Source organism: Manis pentadactyla, chromosome 4, assembly GCF_030020395.1.
Source record: "Manis pentadactyla isolate mManPen7 chromosome 4, mManPen7.hap1, whole genome shotgun sequence".
In the NCBI taxonomy this organism is placed as follows: Eukaryota; Metazoa; Chordata; class Mammalia; order Pholidota; family Manidae; genus Manis; species Manis pentadactyla.
Window position 1 is genome coordinate 177,551,062 of NC_080022.1, and position 19,434 is coordinate 177,570,495.

Here is a 19,434-nt window from a genome sequence, read left to right on the forward strand (position 1 = left end):
AATCTCTCAACCCCCATCACCCCCACACTCTTCCAAATGTACTAGTTTCTTCTACTTGGCTTGCCCTCTTCTCCACTTGGAAAACTCTTACAGATCCTTCAAGACCTTACTAGTTTGCTCCCTCTGACCCAATAATTTCTCTTTCCCTCATCTGGATCCAGGAGCCTCTTGTCTAGTTCTCACCCATTGAGCAATGGTGAGTTTACTGTCAGTCTCACCGGTTGTGCTGGTGAGCTCCTTGAAGGCAGAAGGCCTGACACATAGTAGGTGCACAGTTAATATTTGTTGATTGCATGAATGTAAGTAGGATGCATTTCCCTAAGACTGAAGCTGTTAAGGGGAAACCACCAAACAAAACCATTGGTAGAGCTGGATCAGTGATATGAAAAGATGAAAAATGGGCAGAGCAGCCAGGAGATGTGCCTTTCTTAAGATCTGCATTTTATATTCCCAGCAGAGGCCAGAGATGCTGCCTGGGATCCCTGTCCTACAGCTCACTGCTGCTGGGCAACAGCCATGTTCTTAGGCAACTGAAGGGTGGGGGAATGGGGGCCAGGGTGGTGTAAGCAAGTCTGAGGATATGAGGGAAGGGTTGGCTGGAGGAGTGGGTGTCCTCCCTTGTGGGCTGATTGAGGGATGTTAGAATGCCTGCTTGCTCCCCAGATCAGTCCACTCTTTGTTCTGTGTGACACTGTTCTCCAGGTCATCTTGTAATGTTCATGGCGAAGTAACAGACCCATTGCCTAGAGAAGGCCCTTTAAAAGGAAAATCAGTTTCTGGGGTGCTCACAGCCTTCTTCCCAATTATTTTGCCTGAGGCAAGTGGGGAGGCTTCTTGAGGTGGGTGGTTGAGAGAAGAGGGATTTGGATTAGATGGAATGTAGTCCTTAGACTGATTCTGTCCCCAAATAGCTGTGTGACCTTGGGCAAGTTACTTAATCTCTCTGAGTTTCAGTTTACTTCTCAATAACCAGGGCTAACTTCATGGGCATGTGGCTTGCATGGTCACGCAGCCCTGCTCTTAGAAATGCTTGGCTTCATGATGTTTTTGCCATCTTAGAAGTCTTAATCATTTTTGAACAGGGAGCAGGGTCTCCATTTTGCAGTGGACCCTACAGGTTCTGCAGCTGATGCTGGTAAAGACACCCGCCTTCCCTGGTTATGGTGACTCTTCACTGAGATGATGTTTACCAAAAACGTCTAACACATGGGCTCTCATAAGAAGCTAGTTTCTCCTTCTTTTGATCTGGTCTTTAAAAAAGCAGTTCATCGGGTAGACAGGGAGGCAAGGCAGAGGGCTGGCCTGGGTGAAGGTCTGAAAACATGACGCTACATTCGGGGAAAGGCAAATGGTCTGGAGTATTTAGGGTGGAGGGTGGAGGGAGATAAAGCTGACGGGACTATTTGGGGCCGTTTGGGCCAGAATAAAAGGACTTCAGGTTCTTTTAGGGAGTTTGGGCCTTGGGCCTGGAGGCCTGTGAGCAGAAAGTCCCAGGAAGGGAAGGCAGGTGGGCGCCTTAAACACCAACATCCTGAGCCCCCAGTTGGGCTGTGGACTGATTCAGATAATGAGACAGGCAGTGGATGGCGTGGGCGAGAGCCTTGCTTGGAGGCTGTCAATACGGCAAGTTTGAAACGTTTGCTGTAGGCATAAATGGGAAAATGCTGTAGGTGTCAAAGCCGGCAGCTGTGCTTGGGGACCTGGGGACTCCGGGCCTGATGAATAATGGAGCAGCCTTTCCTCCCTGGGTCTCTTTTTCTGTCCTTTCAATATTTCGTGCTTTCCCCACTGGTTGAGGAGTTTCGAAAAACCTCAGCTTTTTCTGAATCCTGGGCCAGTCTGAGCGAATCTGATGGCTTTGTGCATTAGGTCTTAATTAGAAACATACATGCACATGAGCACATTGAGCTTTGCAAATATGCCTTGTGTTCATGTCAAGGGAAATGCACAATTGTGTCTCAGAGGAGGAAAGGCCCTGCCAGGCCCCTTGGAGGGGGAGTCGGGGGCTGGCTGCCCTGGGAGGGTTGGGTTGGCTGGGAGGGTCCGCGAGGTGTGCGCTTCCCAGCAGGAGACTGTATATTTGGAGCTCCAGGCCCTCCCTGGGGGAGGGGTTTCCTTCATGGCCCTTGAAGTCGGGCTTGTGCAGAGAATCTGCCTCAGCCAATGAAATATGAGCAGAAGTGACATGTGTCACTTCCAGGCGAAGCTTTAGGAGCCACTGAGTGCTTTGCCATCCTATCTTCTCTGCCTTTGGGATCTTGGAGACATGAGTCAAGATGGAGCTTCTGTCACTTTGAATCTCTAAGTAATCACAAGGAGTACAACTTCCTTGCTGACCTCTGACAGACACAGCATGTGCAAGAAGAAAAGTTTTGTTGAAGTCACTGGACTTAGAGGGTTATTTGTTACTTGATTCATCTCTCCTCCCCTCCTTCCCTCTCTTACACCATCTAGTATCCGACTCTTTAACTTAGAAGCACACAGGCTCCACTCTCAGTGAACAAATGCGCCCGGGGAACCCTGAGCTCCAGGCCTCTGTGGTCTCCGGCACTGATGGGGGCTGACCCAGTGACGGCCAGAAGGCGCTGTCGATAGCGGGAGGTTGGAGGAGCTGAGTTTCTCAGCAGATCCAGATCGAATCTGAAGTGGGCATGACCCCAAGGCACGCAGGGTCGTGTACGTGTGTCAGGTGGCTGGGAGGGATGGAAAAGGACCCAGTGCAGATGTTGGGGTGGGAGGCAGAACAGGGCGAGGCCAGGCAAGGAGAACTGGGCTCAGTGTAGAGCTTTCCCCACAGAGGGTTAGCTAATAATGATAATGTGAGAACCTATTTCAGCTAATATCAATTATATGGAACATTCTGCTAAGCACTTTCCACGTGTTAATACATGTGGTCCTCACAACAACCCTGTGAGCTAGGACACTACTGCCCCTGTTTCCAGATGAGGAAATGGGGGTTTAAAGTAGTAATTTGTCCTAGAAATGCCCAAATTATAGTGCTCAAGGGAAAAAATGGCATGTTCAGGCTCCATCTATGTTGGCATCATGCATGCTGTGAGTGGGCATAGCAGCCAGAATCTATCGGCCAGCTGTTGGGCTCAGCACACAAACTCTGGTCTAACACAGGAAAACCAAGGAGTTGTTTGGGGGGGTCACAGGGAAAATAGGGAAGGCTGGGCTGACAGGATCACTGGCCACAAGGATGTTCAAGCCTCAAGGAGCAGTAGACTTCAAGAAGCAGGGGACTGAGCCTCTGTTCTTCGTCAAGGAGGAAGCTGGGTCACCAAATGACGCTTCCTGTCTAGCTGGTTGGTGGGGATAAGGTGGGGCCGTGCTGACCTCCAGGTGAGATTGCTTACTCACCTGCTTTTCCTTGCCCACTGATTCAATTTGAAAGTTTCCTTCTTTCCCTCCTGGACTTGACTTTGCTGGTGGAGAGGGGTCTGCAAGGACACTGCCTCTACACCAGCCCCCCGCCCCGCCGACCCATTCAGACCTCACTCAGCACACACCCCCTCCTGCCACCTCTCTCCTTTCAGTCTAAGCTGCTCCCATGCCCCCAGCGAATTCCCCTCTCCTCTCCACAGCCCACTAAGTGCCTTGTCAGGCCTCCAAATGTGGCCTGCTGCAAACGGATTTCTTTTTTTCAACTAGAATGTGCTCTCTCCTCTTGATTCAGCAGACTGTGAAACCTGGGAGCGTTCACACAGTCATTCACGTCCCTGCTGGGTGAACGAGCAGCCACTTGCATTCCCACTGGCGGGTCTCCAAGCTGCACTCCGTGTCCCCTAAGACCAGCTGTTCAGCCTATGCTTTCATAATTTGTCCCCTTGGCAACTAGATTATTGCTTATAAAACAGTTCCAAGGGCAAGGGAGCCCATCAACCAAATGAAGACTCCTCTCTGTTTTGACTGCTGAGAAAGTTGCAGGGTTTTAAAGAAGTGACATTGAAATGAAGGTCCTGGATGGGGCTGAATCAGCAGGGGAAAGAAAGAAAGAGACCTTGGCAGAAAAGGTCTGAAGATGGCCAAGGAAGATGGTACTCAAATAGGTCAGCACCTGGACAGCTCCCTGCAGGCTTAAGGAACCAGGTGTTTGGTGGAAGATCTTTGCAAAAGATTGAAACTTCATAGTTCTAGACTTTTTCTTGTTCTCAATTGAACTCTATAAAAATGCTCTGCCTGGTGCCTCATGCCCTCAGGCCTCAATGGGACACCAGTGACATCTGATAAGCTACCATCAGCATGGACTCACTTGGGCTAAGGTCTTCAGTGGGCCAGGTGACATGTGCATAGTTCCTTAGAGAATTTCCAGAGGTTCTGTCCATGAGAAGAGTGACTGTAAGCCCAGCAGGCTTGTCGGCTTGAAGGGCAGTGAGCAGCTCATCTCACCTAAGGGTCAGGTAATTGGTACCTCCCACAGGGCAACCAAATCACAGGGTAGACATCAGGGGTGTGGTGGGGAAAGGGCTCCCAAAGCAGCAGGCCAAGAGCCCTGGAGTTGGGGTGGGAGTGAGGAGAAAGGAAGGCCAGCAAGTGAGAGTGTGTCCACAATTTCACAACAAAGAAGGCAGGACTAGGCTCCAGCCATCTCCCCAGTTACCTGGCTCCTGAGGTGACAGAAAATAGCACCTTAAATAGCCATTTCCTAGCTTTGAAGTTAATGAAAAAAAGCTTTGAAAGATATGAGTATGGGTGATTTTCCAAACAGTCAGCATCTGGGAAGAAGGCGGTACGTGCCACTAAGCCAGCCAGCAAGGTGAGGGCCAGTTGCGCCCCCTTCAGCCACACCAGTATCCTCCAGTCATAGGTCTGCTGAAGAGACCCTTTGGTTCCCACCCCAGACTGGGCCAGACCCCTCCCGCAGGCAGCGATTAAAGCTTGAGGAGGGGACAACTTTCTGTGGGGCAATTTGGCAGTGTGGATCAAAAGCACTGAAATGGTTAGCAGCTTTTGATCTGGTAATCCCTCTTCTGTGGATCTAATCATCAATATTCACCAGAGTGTTATGATGGAGTTGAACAGGAAATTCCCTAAGTATCTACTATTTCGTAATCCGTTAGGAGAAGCATGTTATATCTATAGGATGGAATATTATATAGTGATTACAAACCAAGTTTTCAAATTAAGATATAGAAAACTGTTCCTAGTACATAAATACTATTTGTGTTTGTTACATATTTATGTCATAAACATATACATAGTAAATAGTTAAATAAAAATCAGGACACAAATATATTTATATAACAATATCTACTCTGTGAAAAAAAGTGAAATTATAGGCATGTATACACTGTGAAAAATAAAAAAGACTACACGGAAATATACCAAAATGTTTGCAATTGTTAACTCTAGAAGAGATATTATGGGTGATGATTATATTCTCATATTTTCTATATTGTTCAAAAAGGTTTTTTTTTACTATGAATATATATTAATTTTATGATAAAAATAACATTTGCTATTATCTTAAATTGCTATTTAAATGTAATAATTTAAAATAATTAAATCATTATTAAAATGTACCATTTCAAACATTTTTAAGTGTGCAGTTCATTGGTAGTAAGTACATTTACACTGCTGTGCAATCTCCGGAAATTTACTCAAACATACACAAGGGTTCTGCCCACAGAAACACTGCAAATGATGGTATCAGTCAGGATTGTTTTGGTTGCAAGTGAAAAATAAACTCAGAAAGGGAGTGAGTTGACTCATGTAACAGCATTTAGACTGACGGTGGGGTAGGAACAGGTCCTCAGAGGGAAACCTGGGAATAGATACTGGAGAAAGGGGTGGATGTTCACCGAATCTGCAATGCTTACCACACAGAGGCCAAGGAAGAATACTGTGACGTCAGCTCACCCCCTGCCCAGGCTGAGACTCACTGCGACACTAATTTTTTTTTTTAATTAAGAAAACAAATTTTTTACTGAGGTGAAATTCACATAACATAGAATTAACCATTTTAAAGGGAACAATTCGGTGACGGTACATTCAGTGTTGTAACAACCATCACCGCTATCTGGTTCCAAAACACTCCCGTTACCCGTAAAGGAAACCCTCTACCCATAAACTCTTACTTCCCCTTCTCCCTCTCCCCACCCCCTGGGTAATACCAATTTGCTCTTTATCTCTCTGGAATTACGTATTCTGGATATTTCACAAAAATGGAATCGTGTAACATATAACCGCTTGTGTCTGGATTCTTACACATGGCGTAGTGTGGTCAGGGCTCACTGGCATTGCAGCGCACATCAGCGCTGCGTCTGTCTTTATGACTCACGTCCTGCTGGGTGTCAATGCCACGTTTGTCCACTCATCCACTGGTGGACATTTGTGTGGTCACGCCTTTGGAGCATTGTGAATGATGCTATTATGTACGTGTGTGTACTTGTAATTGTTTGAACACCCGTTTTCAATTCTGTTGGGTATATACCTCCGAGTGGAATTACCAGATCATATGGCAGTTTATGTTTAACTTTTGGAGGACCTGTTTTCCACAGTGGCTGAACCCTTTTACATTTCTACCAGCAATGTTCTAAGGATCCTATTTATCCACATTCTCCCCAAAGCTTGTTATTTTTCTTTTCTTTTCTTTCTTTTATTTTTAACCATAGTCCTCCTCCTGGGTGTGAGGTATAAGGAACTGATTTTGGAGGGCAAGGAGTCTGAGAAGATGGTTAGTGATGGTGACAGTGCGCAGAGCAGGTCTCCAAAATCTGAGCCGTCCTGCCTGTCCAGTTCCTCTGGCTGCCCTCTCAGAGCCAGCAAAGATCTGTAGGGTATCTGGGCTTGGTTCCAGGAAGTGGGAGTCTCTCTGGGCACAACAAATTGGCCTCTTCGAAAAGCAGACCTGTCTTAGGTTATTTGGAAGCCCGTAGCTTCTGGAAACCTTGATTGAGAATGACAAATCCCTTAGCCATCACTTGGAAAGGTCATAGATTATGGTATGGGGATAGGAAAGGTTCCCCTGTTTCCCTTAATCACTGCCTCCTACCTGCAAATGCCTACAATTTCCTGGCAGATCTGACCATTTGTAGAAGGTGGAGCTAAGGCTGTCTTTCCTGCCCTTTTTCAAGACAATGATAATTAGGCATGGCTGCTGGGTGGAAGGTTGAGACTGCTTGCAGCTGGGGGCCACTGGCTCAGGGGACCTCTGTCTGCCTGTAACTCATTTATCTGCAGCTAACCTAGCACGTGCTCTGCAGTGAGATGGTCTGAGATTGAGTCTCATCTGTCACCTACGAGCCAAGTGACTCAGGTAAATTACTGGATCCCTCTCAGTTTTGGTTTCATCAAAATGCCCTCACACACCTGAACGGTTTGTTGAAAGAATAAAGAAGACAATATATGCAAAGCATGTAGCACAGGTTCTGGTAAAAAGTGATTGTAATGTTATTCAGCCAGAAGCAAATAAACTTTGAAGCTGAAATCAGTCAAAGGGAGAATTAAAGTGGGAGAAACCCATTTATTGCTTACAAGCAGTGGTCTACTTCTCCTCACCGGAGTCTCTCATGACCTGGTTACAAAAATACCTCTCTGGTCCAGGTGCATGTTTTCTCTCTGCCCCCTTTGTAATCACCTATTGGCATGGAGATGGACTACTTCTCTCCATCCTTTGGAAACACCTATTGATAGGAAGATGCACTAAGACCAGGCAAAAGAGTCTGGAAATATTGTAATTTTACCCACACAGATCACTCATAGCATCTACCAAAGAGCCAGGCATGTTCTCTAGAGCAGGTATTGGCAGCATGAGAGCACAGGAGAGGCAGGTGGGGAACAAATGTCTTCTGGGCACCATTGTTGTACCCAGTAGTGAGTAACCTGGATGTACCAGGATCCCTCTAGGCCCACTAGGAAGGTGGGTGGTAGCCAGGGAGGTTTGGGGTGATCAGCTTATGTCTCTCCTGATTGCAATGTCTTCTGTGTGTAGGCAGGACCACCTGGTGTCTTCCTAAACCTCTGTAAGGAGGTCATCCAGTTTTTCCACTGATGGGATAGGTGGAGGGCAGAGACCCCCAACCTTCCCCGGAGGAAGGTAGAGGCAGCCCAAGGTCCCTGGAATGTGGATAAACCCTGACCTCAGGCCTCCTAGGATCCACAGCGTCAGCACTCTCCATGCTTGGTTGGGGGCGGGCAGCTGTCCCCTGTGCTGTAGATTTAGCAGCATCCTCGGCCCTACCCCACTGTACCAGTAGCAGCCCTGCCCCCATTTGTGACAACCAAAAGCATCCCCAGATGTCAGCAAACGTTCCCTGGGGCCATAACCACTGTGGCTGATGCCCCCTGGGCTATATGTTACCTGAGGCTTTTTTTCTGCCCACCCTTCTGCTGGTTTCAAAGCAGAGAAGTGGGTGGGCTGGTGGGGGGCCTGTGGGAAAGCCCACCCTGGCTCTGAATCCTGAGTGAAAGAAACAGACACACCTCTCCCTCCCCACCTTTTTTTTTTTGTTACTTAAGAGCAAAACCCTCTCTACAGCAAGTCTTGCTTTTCTCCTCCGGACCATGTGGCCTGGCTGTGGGACCGGAGTAGCGCCCGGTGAAATGACAGCATGGCCCCTGCAGCTAAAGGAGTGATCATCTCCCTCCAGGCCTTGCTCTCCTTGTGAACACCCCTCCCAGCCATCAGTGGCCTTCCTCTGGTAGGTACTTACAGATCTCCAAAACTAGAATGCGCCAGCAGACCTTAGTCATCCTACAGGGCTGTGGGGCAGGGAGGCCTTCTTTTCTTTATTATTTAACCGGGCAAAGCAAAGAGGAGGTAGCCTAAATGCACCTGCCCTCTGGCCGCTCCCCAAGTTTCCCATTGAACTGGGACTCCTTCGCTCATTCACTAAGCATGCCTGGCATGCCCTTGGGGTGGGGAGTGATCTAGGTGCAGGAATCCCCATCGCAGGGGCCACGCGCTTCTGGCCAGCGCACTGCACCCCGGACGGGCTGGCCAGAGGCACGGGGGGATTCGGCTGGGAGACTTGGAAGCTCTCCCACCCACGCAGGCACAACGTGGGAAAGAAAGGAGCATATTTGTCCCTCCTGCCTGCGGTGTCCTCCACAAGCCCCGGGGTGCCCACCCACAGTATTGACTCCCTGCCTGGTTCTGCGACTCCCTTCCCTCTCTTCGGATCCTGGGATTACAGACTTGTTAACCGTACTCATAAACTCTAACCCCAAAGCGATCCTGGGCCAGAAGAGCTGCCTCAGGAACAGTGAGGGGATGGGACGCCATTGGTGGTTCTTAACCAGGAGGTTTTGCTCCCTCGGGGACATTTGCTAAATGTCTGGAGACATTTGGTCGCCACGCCTGGGGGAGGGTGTTACAGGCACAGGCATCTAGCGGGCAGAGGCCAGGGGAGCTGTGGAGCATCCCGCGGTGCACAGGGAGCCCCCCCGACTAGGAATAAGGAGGCCCCAAGTGGCAGAGTGCCCGGGTTGAGAAACCCTGAAATAGATGAAATATCAGATTCGTACGCAGCTCCCAAAAGGTGAGGTGGGGTGGGTGGGGCAGGTGGCAGCTCCCCCAGAGGAAGCAGGCAGATCGCTGGGTGACCCCCCGTTTGTCCGCTGCCCCAGCAGAAGCAGCGGGGTTCAGTTTTACTTTCCTATGTGTCCTGGTCTGGCAATTAGCTACATAGTTGCCCTGTCATTAGGCCCAAGGAATGGCCACCAAGAGCCCCTGGACAAGGAAAGTTCTGCTCCTTTGCATCAAAGCAAAGCCGGGAGACAGGAGGGCGTCAGGTGCCTGGGGACGTGGACGGAAACCTTCACGGAGACACAGAAATCACTCAGGGCCGTGGGAACCATAATACTCTTAATTAACAAAATGATTGCTCTGTGTTTTCTTCCATCTCATAGAATTTCCCAGCATCTCCTCTCTGGCCTATAATCTTTCTGCAGAAGTTGGTGTATTGGCTTTTTGTCCTGTTTGCTTTGCTATAAACTGTTGTTGCGGCCGTGAGTTTTGGGCCAGTGATTCCTGGGTAAGGACCTGCGGAAAAGCCAGCAGGATGCCCTCCCACACCTGAGACTCGCTCGGGAGCTCTTTGATGCCCTCCATTCTCTCCTAGACCTGCCCCAGGTAACTGGCCCCACGCCACCCCTCCCCCCAACCCAGGTAACTCCCTCAGGCCTTTTGGATGCTGAGCTGTTCACAGAAGGCCTCATGTAGGTCACACGCTAGTGCCTAACCCAGCCTCTGGGAAGGAGGATGGAATTCCTGTGATTGGCTCACACCAATGAGCACCCACCCCCTGGGGCCCTAGAACATATGTTGATCCCAAATCTACCCCAGATTGGGGTTTTGTTAGCAAAGGAAAACACTGGAGTGGCTACCAGCTAGGCCACAGACGTGTCCGCTTTTCCAATGGACTGGGAAGTGAGTACCTCAGTTAAAGTATGTGCTCAGCTCCACCCCTTTTCAGCTCCACTCCCTTTGCTCCTCTCTTTGATGAAGGGATGGGCAGAGGTGGCCATGTTTTGTATCTAACGACCCCTCCCCTTGGCCACAGATGATGGGACCAGAAGTGGGACAGGCTTGCCCTGTGACACGGCCCGACCTAGACGTGTGCTGCGCCATCGGAGTCCCTCTCTTGGGGGAAAACCAAGGGCGACCCACTTAGGCTGAGGGGGGATGGTTGGCCAAAATTCTGAGAAAACAGGCAGGCTGAGAAGCAGAAGCAGCTCAGAAGGTTGCATGCTTTGTGCTTCCATTTATATCACATTCTTGAAATGACAAAATTACAGTGGCAGAGAAAGATCAGTGGTTGCCAGGGACTATGGTAGGGGGAGGACGCGACTACAAGGGAGTAGTCCAAGTGCATTTCTTTCTGGATAGACCCGTTTTCAGTCCTGAATACAGAGGGTACATGAATCTCTATGTATGATAGAATTTCATAGTAACACACACACACACACACACACACACACACACACACACACGCAGCATGTAACACCTGGTGAGATCTGAGTAAGGTCTGCCATTTAGTTAATGGTTAATAGTATTTTACTCAGTCAGTGTCCAAATTTTGATAATGTACTATGATTGCGTAAGATATTATCATGGGGAAAAGCTGGGTGGTGGGTATGTGGGAACTTCCTGTATTATTTTTGTTAATTCTTCTGAGTCTTACATTTTTAAAAAAAGTTTCAAAAAGAAAAAGAGAAGCTGAGACATTAACATGAGTGACAGAAAAAAACCCCAGCTCTCAGAGCTGCCACAAATCCAGAGATTTCCAGGTCTTGGGTGGGTCTATCTGGCTTACTGCAAACCAGGGAGCCCGAGATGAACAAACTCCCAGTATGTAAGTCTTTGTATGCAGTTTTTGTTATTTCCTTAGAAAAAAATGCTGTAAGCATAACTGCTGTGTGTAAGCACATCTTTAAGGCTCTTGTTACTTTGTGCCAAATTGTCCTCCAGAAAGATCTGACCAATTTATGTTCCCAACTGCAGCGTGTGAGAGGCTGGCTTCCCCTTCTTGCCAAAATCGGGTTTTAATTGTTAAAGAAAGATTAATCTTTGCCAAGTTAATGGGTAAAACATGGTAATCACGTTGTTCTTTTCCCTCCAGGAATTCTAAATTATTTTCTCAGACCAAGTAGGACCACATTATTGGCAACTTACCTGGAGACTTGGGTTCAGCTTTTCACTCAGTCACCTTCCTGAACTTGTATTTCAATATTATGCCCCTAACTTGGTAAGGATCACTAATGAAAGGCCATGAGGAATTTACTACTGCCTCTATTGTTTTAAAAAACTCAAACCATTATTGAAGACATCATTTCTTATATTGCTAAGGCTCTCTTCCATGTAATAAAATTACACCCAAGACATTTCCTTTGGAATTCAGTGCTAGGAAAGGCTTGCATTCCCGGAGGAACACTTATGCCTCCTCTTTTCCAGTTACAAGAACAATATAACTGATCATGGTTCCCACTTTTTTGGCTGCTAGGAAATGCAAAGCCAGGTCTGAGGATCACTGACAGCAGTTCTGTTCACTCTTATGGGAAATATATTTATGTGTTTATTATCTTCAGTCCTGACCTTCAATTTTTATTGCTCACTTAAAATGTTTTACTTGCAAGCCACTTCAAATGCTGTGGAAAGAGGCAAAAGCCACAATTTCCCTTGACTATGAACTCTGGTAATCATTCTACCCATAATGCATAGCTCAGACACACATGTCCAGGCACATAACATAGGGCTCACATAAATACTTGTCAAGTGAATTAATGAATGAAGGTTGACAACAAACCAACTAGGAACAGCACTGACACCGACTGAAAAGAAACACTAGTAACTACTTGATCCCAAGGGTAAGAAAACATTACCATGGAAAGTAGGACTTCAGGAAGAAAAATAGAAATAAGGACCAAGAGTCTCAAAAATGTTCAGTCATTATATGTCTGGAAACCCAACTAAGGAAATGACCCAAAATGCGTTCAAAATTTTAGGAACAAAAATGTTCATCACTGAGTTATTTAAAATAATTTAGAAACCTAAAAGTCCAATAATAGGGGAATTAGTAAGAAAATTATGGTGCAAATTCAGTACAAAGCGTTCTTAATGACTTGAAGAAAAATGTGTGCAGTAATATTACATGAAAAAACAGGTTAGGAATTGTATATTCATTATATTCCCTAAGATATAAGAAAATGGGCATAGAAGGAAGGAAATCAACTAAAATGTTACTAGTGGTTGTCTCTAGGTTGTGTGACAATGAGTGAATTTTATCATTTTATCTTGACTTTTCTCTATTTTCCAAGTTTTCAACAATAAGCATGTATTATATAATAAGAGGAAAGGCTTAATTAAAAAGAGAAAAGAAAAAGATACAATACAATAGTAAGACTCATTGAAATGCATTTGGGGACAAGGGTATCATTCCATCAAAAGGCAACTGAAGTGATTTCTTTTCTCTCTTGACAACAGTCAGTGCCTTGGAAGGCTCACCTAACTGAGGTGTGGTGTCTTAAAAATATGTCCCCAAATTCAAGGTTGAGCTTAGTTCCTCTCCCCTTGAGTACTGGCTGGCCTTAGTGACTTGCTTCAAATAGAACCCAGTGAAAGTGCTAACGCGTGACTTCCAAGAGTAGATGATAAAAGGCACTGTTTCTTCCTTGTTATCGATTTGATCTTTTGCTTTGGGGGAAGCCAGCTGCCATGCCATCAACACAAAATAGAATGTTTAAGAAAGATAATAAAGATGAGTTTAAAAAAAATAGCTATAGAGCTAGTTGTGGGCAAAGCAACTACAAAAGACTAGAAAGAATTGCAAAAATGTAGGACTTTGTATTCAGGTTGCTTTGTGAATATTTTGCTTTTCTTCAAGTCAACTCAAATGAGAAATTTTAAGAAAAACATTATGGCTATAGATTATGCAAGAAAGAGATACCTCCTCTCAGAGAATGGTTGTGTATTTCTAGGCTGTAAGTTACAATAACATTTAAAGGGTGCTCACGTCAGTGTCTGTGATCCCTGCTTTAGATGGACAGCTTGAAGTCCCAGTGGAGTTTGATAGAGGGCTTCATTGTCCCATCACGAGAAGGTAACAAAATAATGAATGATATTTAAATGAAAGGAACAAGTTATCAAGCAGTTTAAGCACGACAATAGTTACCTTGGGATGGGGGGCTTTTCTTTTCCTTATCTGTAGTAGCTATAGGATTCAGGTGTTATTTCTGTAAAATTTCTAAAAAGTAAAAGCATTCCCATAGCCTTCAGCCCTAGCTAAAGCCACCCTCTCCTCCCTGGACCGCCCATTGCCGAATGGCTCAGGTCGCCAAGTCCCCTAGCCATGGCAGGATGCTCGACTCCCTGGCCGGCCTTCAGCTCTCCTCCCTGCCCCTCGCCCTGGGATTCTCCTGCACACAGAAGCCCCAGCTGTTTGTGACTTCTGTGGGTGGTGGAGGGTGGGGAGCGCCCAGTGTCAGGGCTGTCCTGTGGTGGGAGGGGGAGCCTCGGGGCCAGTCAGCCCTCTTGGCCAGCTTGCTTCTCCCTCCCGGGCCTCTGCATGTGAGAGTCAGCCGGGTGGAGGTGGCTGCAAAGATACCTGCGGGGTTCTGAGAACAGAAATGCTATTTTTCTCTCCACCCACACCCAGACAACCTAAAAAAAAAAAACTAAACTGAGAAAGTCAGGTGAAGGTGGGAGAAAGGCTTCCAGAAAAAGCTACCGAAGGGCCTCTAATCTCATAGGCATCAAAGTGAGCCGAGAGAAGGAAGCGTAGCCATGGTGATAGGGTGGACACTGGAGGGAGCCGCAGGCGAGGAGGCGCCCCAGGAAGGCCCTGCATCCCCCCACCCAAGCTGCCTCTTTGGTCCCCTGAGCATAGCAAGGTGAGAAAGGTCAGAGAGACCCTGTGTCCAGCCTCGCTGCACTGCCCAGAAGTTTCAAAAAAGAAACTGGCAGACATTTAGTTAACTTGGGCCTCAGTTTCCCCATCTGTAAGATGTGAACAGTGACTTCTATTCCGAGGAGGTGCCGCAAGGAGGAAATGAGGTGATGATGTTGAAATTACCCAGTGGGTCCCGGGTAAGAGTTCACTCTCCCCTCCACTCTGTTGGTTTATGTTTTCCTCCCATTCCTTCATCAAACCTCTGCCTTCCTGCCTCCTCCTCCAGGAAGGCCCCGGGCTCCACTCACATCTTGGCTCTCCTAGTCTGCTTGGTTGCTCACCCAGGGCTTGTTGTTTAACCCCTCTGGACTTCCCTTTCCTCTTCTGTTAAATGGGCACAGCAAATAGGACCTGCTAGCAGTGGTCACTGACACTGTGGGCTTTAAATAAATGCATATAAAGTAACTAGGACTGTGCCTCACGCAGTTCTGGCGCCCCCTCAGTATGTGTGGGTGTGTGTATTCATAATTTGTGCTATGCTTTGGCTTTTTGCCATTTTCACCCATGTCTGTTGAGCCCTTGGGCCCACCATGAGCTCTTTCTTTTCTTTAGAACCATATTGAACTTTCCCCTCTCCTGCCTAGAATAGGCCTCTCGGCCACACATTTATTGAATTAGCTTTTTCAAAAAAGAATCCTGGAGAGACCCAGTTCTGCTTTCTCAGAGCCAAAAGCACCTCTCACACATCCCCACAGGCACACCCTGCTCCCTGGGATGTGTGCTCTCAGGATGGGGGCAGAGTGTGAAAACAGACGGCCTTTGCTTTGCCGGTGTGCACTAGCATTTCAGCCAAGCCGTAATTTCAGCCGCAGAGCACACAACAGGCTGGAGGAGAAGCTCGGGGCTTTCAACAGTCACCCAAGCATAACCACAGGCAGCCATCACCTCTAGATGCTGGCTCCATGGACAGAGATCGAGAAGGTGGGTCTCCACGGCGTCAGCTCACGAAGGGTATTTGAGGGCTGATCTTTAATTAATTCTCATCTCTTTAATTAGTTTGTGAACACTCTGAGGACAAGGGCTGTGACAAGAAATGGTTTGGATGACACCTTACTACACTTGAGCAGTCTTGGGACTCGTTCATTCAAGGAACATTCTGCCGAGCCCCCTGCTCTGTGCCAAGCACTGCTTTAGTGCGGGGGTCCAGCGGCAAACAGGACCAGCCAGCTTGCTCCTCCCTGGGAGTGCACACCCTGTTGGGAAGGGGCACGCACGCGCGCGCACACACACACACACACACACACACACACACAAATAAACAAGTCAGCACGTCACTGAGCTCAAGTCTGGACCACTGAACCAGCGTGCCTCCAGCCGGGTCATGGAGGCTGCAAGGCCGTGGGGAAGTATGGGTTCCAGAGGGTGATGGGCGGCCATAGGAGGGCTTTACACAGGGAAGGGATCTGCCAGACAAGGTCACGCTGGCTGCTGTGCGGAGAGGGCTACGGGCGTCAGGGGTGACCTCAGGGAGACAGGCAGGGAGAACCGTGGACGTGGGGCTGAGTACATTTTAGAACAGGGCTTTAACAGCAGCACCACTGACATTTTGGGCCTGTCATTCTTTGCTGCGGGGGGCTGTCCTGTGCATTGTGGAATATTTGGCAGCATCCTTGGTCTTTGACCTTTACTTACTAGACGCCAGGAGCACCTCCCTCCAGTTGTGACCATCAAAAATGTCTCCAGACATTGCCAGGTATCCCTGGGGGGCAAAGTCACCCCTGGTGGAGAAACATGGCTTTGGGATAGATCCAACATCAGGCTTGCTGATGGATGGGTACCAGTGGGCAGGATGGGCATGGGACAGTGAAGGCAGGACTGGATGGAGGACTGGTTTGGAGCACCCACAAGCAGTCACACACACACACATCACACCAGCTGCTGGCTCAACCCAGCATGACACCTAGGCAAGTGTATGAGGGGGATGGAGGAGGGTGAGCTGCAGAGAGGAAGGAGAAGGCTTCTCCAAGAGTTACTCATCAGTTAAGGCATGAAGAGTAAGGTGGCATGAACTAGGCTGGAAGAAGGATGTTTCAGGCAGAGAGCATAGCAGGTGCAAAGGCCCTGTGGGTTGGGAACATCACAGCATTTTTAAGGAATTGAAGGAAGGTCAGAGAGCCAGGAGAACGTGGGGCCAGATGACGCCAGAGGTGGGGAGAGTTAGCACAGGGCTTCAGAGCTGTGCTTGGGGGTTGGTCTTTCACAAGGGCAATGGGATGTCCCTGGAGTGTTTTAAGAAAAGATGTGGCAGGATAGGACTTCACTCTGGCTGTTGGGAGGGGGCAGACGGGAGAGGCTGAGCACAGGCAGTCAGCCAGTTAGGAGGCTCCCTTGGGAGTCAGGGTGGGCCATGTACAGGTGTGAGTGTGGGGGTCACGGAGGAGATGCCGGTGCAGGAGGATGGATGCTCAGCAGTTCTTGCTTGAAGCTGGGGTTCTGTGGCTGAAGTGCCTACCTAGGGCCTGCCCCTGTGTACCCTGAATTGTCTGTTGCCTAGCCCCTCAGGGAGCTCCCAACTTGACAGAACAATTAGAGACCCCTCCCACATCCGCACTTAGTGGCACTGGCTGTAATGGCAGGGCAGCGACAGGTATATTAGGGAGCCTCTGTCAGCCAGAGGGACGCAGGCTGGAATCCCTCCATGCATTAGACTGACTCTCATTCCTTCAAGAGGTACTTGCTTGGGTAGCTGTGGGGGGCCAGGCGTGGGGCTCTCTGCAGCCGTGACGGCATGGGGGCCAGCTCGGGGGGCGCCCAGAGCTCCTGCTCCAGGGGCCATTGGCTTTTCTCCTGCAGCACTGGCCTGGGGGCAGGTGGCTGGGTGGTGGCCTGGCCGTCCCCGCACGGGGTCCAGTTGTGCCCAGGGGAGCTGCCCGCTGGGCCCTGGCAGCCCCCTCTGCTCTCCCTCCGTGCTCAGCCGCTCCTCCCTGCAAACACGGCATTCCTATTCACAGAGCATTCACCCGAAGCCTGCTGGGGGTGCCCGCTGCCTCCATTCAGCCCTGCTCCAGACTGAGGTTGGCTCAGTAAGTATCTCCACACTGGGAATCCCCTCCTCCGCTGACACACAGCCCCCTTTCTCAAAAAGAACTTAAAAAGAAAAACCCTGCGGCCATTCTCTCGCTGTAGCTCCACCCTCTGCTCCATCTTTGCAGGATGCAGGGCCAGTTTCTCCCCCTTGTGACGGAATGAACGCCTCCCTTGTGGGAGCTCCGCTCTAAGGCCTCACCCAGATTCACTGTTCCGGCCCTCACCGTGACCCGAGGGGGCAGGCACCGTCACTGCCATCTCCTTTACAGACGGGGAGGCAGGGGCACGAGTAACTCACCCCTCATCAGACAATTACTAAGTGGGACACTGGGCAGTGTGCCTGTGGGGTTTGCTCTTAATTGCCCCTTCTGCTGCCTCTCCAGAGATGGGAGACACAGGGGTGGAGGCTGTAGGGTGCGGAGACGCATGGGTGTTGATGTGTGCAGAGGCGGCGGCCATGAGGGCAGGGCAAGGATCGGGCATGAGGATGAGGGTCTGTGTGCCCGTAAGTGCACAGACCATGCCAAGCTGAACGACCTTCTGTCTTGACTTGGTGACAAGCTGCCAGTCCAGCCAGTGGCTCACCTACTTCACAGGTATTGGGTGTGTGGGGGAGAGGAAGGGACTGGCTTCCAGGGACAGCTGGAGAGTGGCAGTTCCCACTTTGGTCTTTGCAGGACCGATCCCCAGTTTCCCTCCCTTGTGGTGGGAGGGAAGATTGGTGGTGTATAAGGTCCTGATGGGTCTGCCTGTCTACCTCCTGTGCTCAGGACTTCTCCTTGGGCTCTGTGGGGCCAGGAGGACCCACCCCTTTGATCTTGCTGGCCTCGGGGTTGCCCTGCAGGGGTAAAATACAGTGGGCCGACTGAGGCCCTCCTGGTCACCAGCTACTTCTGAGGATGTGGCTCTGCACAACAGGACCCTCTGTGCTCCAGTCTCACTGCAGTAAAAAGGAAGTAACATAAAATGCAGAGCTGAACCAGACTTTAGGAGAATAGAACAGCATACAGGCAGAAGCTGAGAGCATGCCAAAGAGCCATCTCAGGCCATTCTTCATACTGCCATTCTGCTAGGCAACATGAGGAATAGCTACAAACCACATACATATATAAAAGCGACCAGCCCAGAGTGAAGTTCCGGGCCAGCCCAGGAGCCCACACACTGCCGAGGGCCCTGGATGTGCTGTCTGCCCTGCCTCAAAACAGGTCTCCCAGCAGCGCGTGCACGGGCAGCAGAGAGGCCCTAAGCCTCTCGGAGACTCCGGTGCGACCGCAGCAGTTTGGGGATGGAACATCAACCCAGCGCACACCAGCACTTGGGTAACGTACTCAGTGGGCTGGGAGCAAGGCCTCAAGGAAAGGAACCTCAGGACAGGTAGGTCTGAACGCAGAGCATGGTGGGAGGCGAGCAAGCAAACAATGGCAAACTTGGCCAAGGCTGACCCGTGTTGTTTCTGCTGTTGACTTTTAACTATTTTTGAAGCTCATCCCTTCCAGAGTGTTGAGTTTTAAGACACTGCATATTCTGGAATGTTCCCCGTTTCACATGTGATAATTTCACCCATGAGTAAACAAGTATTGGATGAGGGCTGCTGATACTAAAATGGTGACAGTCCTGAACAGGACACCCTTGGATGGCGTCCTCATCAGGTGCTGCGTGTCCCCTGCAGTTTGGGAGTGCAAGAACGTAAGCTCCATGCAGGCGGGGGCCACACCAGTCCTCTGCACCAATGCTCCCGGTGCCTGACACACCTCCTGGCTTCCAGCATGGGCTCCGTGAGCGGCTGATAAATGAATAAATGATCTTCCAGGAACTGTTTAGGTTTCAGTGCAAAGCATGAAGTATTTTAAGAAGGAAAAAACAGTGAAAGTCAATGGAAAGACATGCATGCAACAGGAGAGAAGATGAAAGGGTTCTGCAGAGCGTGTCCAGAGTCAGACGCCATGAGGTGAACACTTAACGAACAGTGATTATGATGCCATCAAGGGAGGCAAAGGAGACCAAGTACACTATG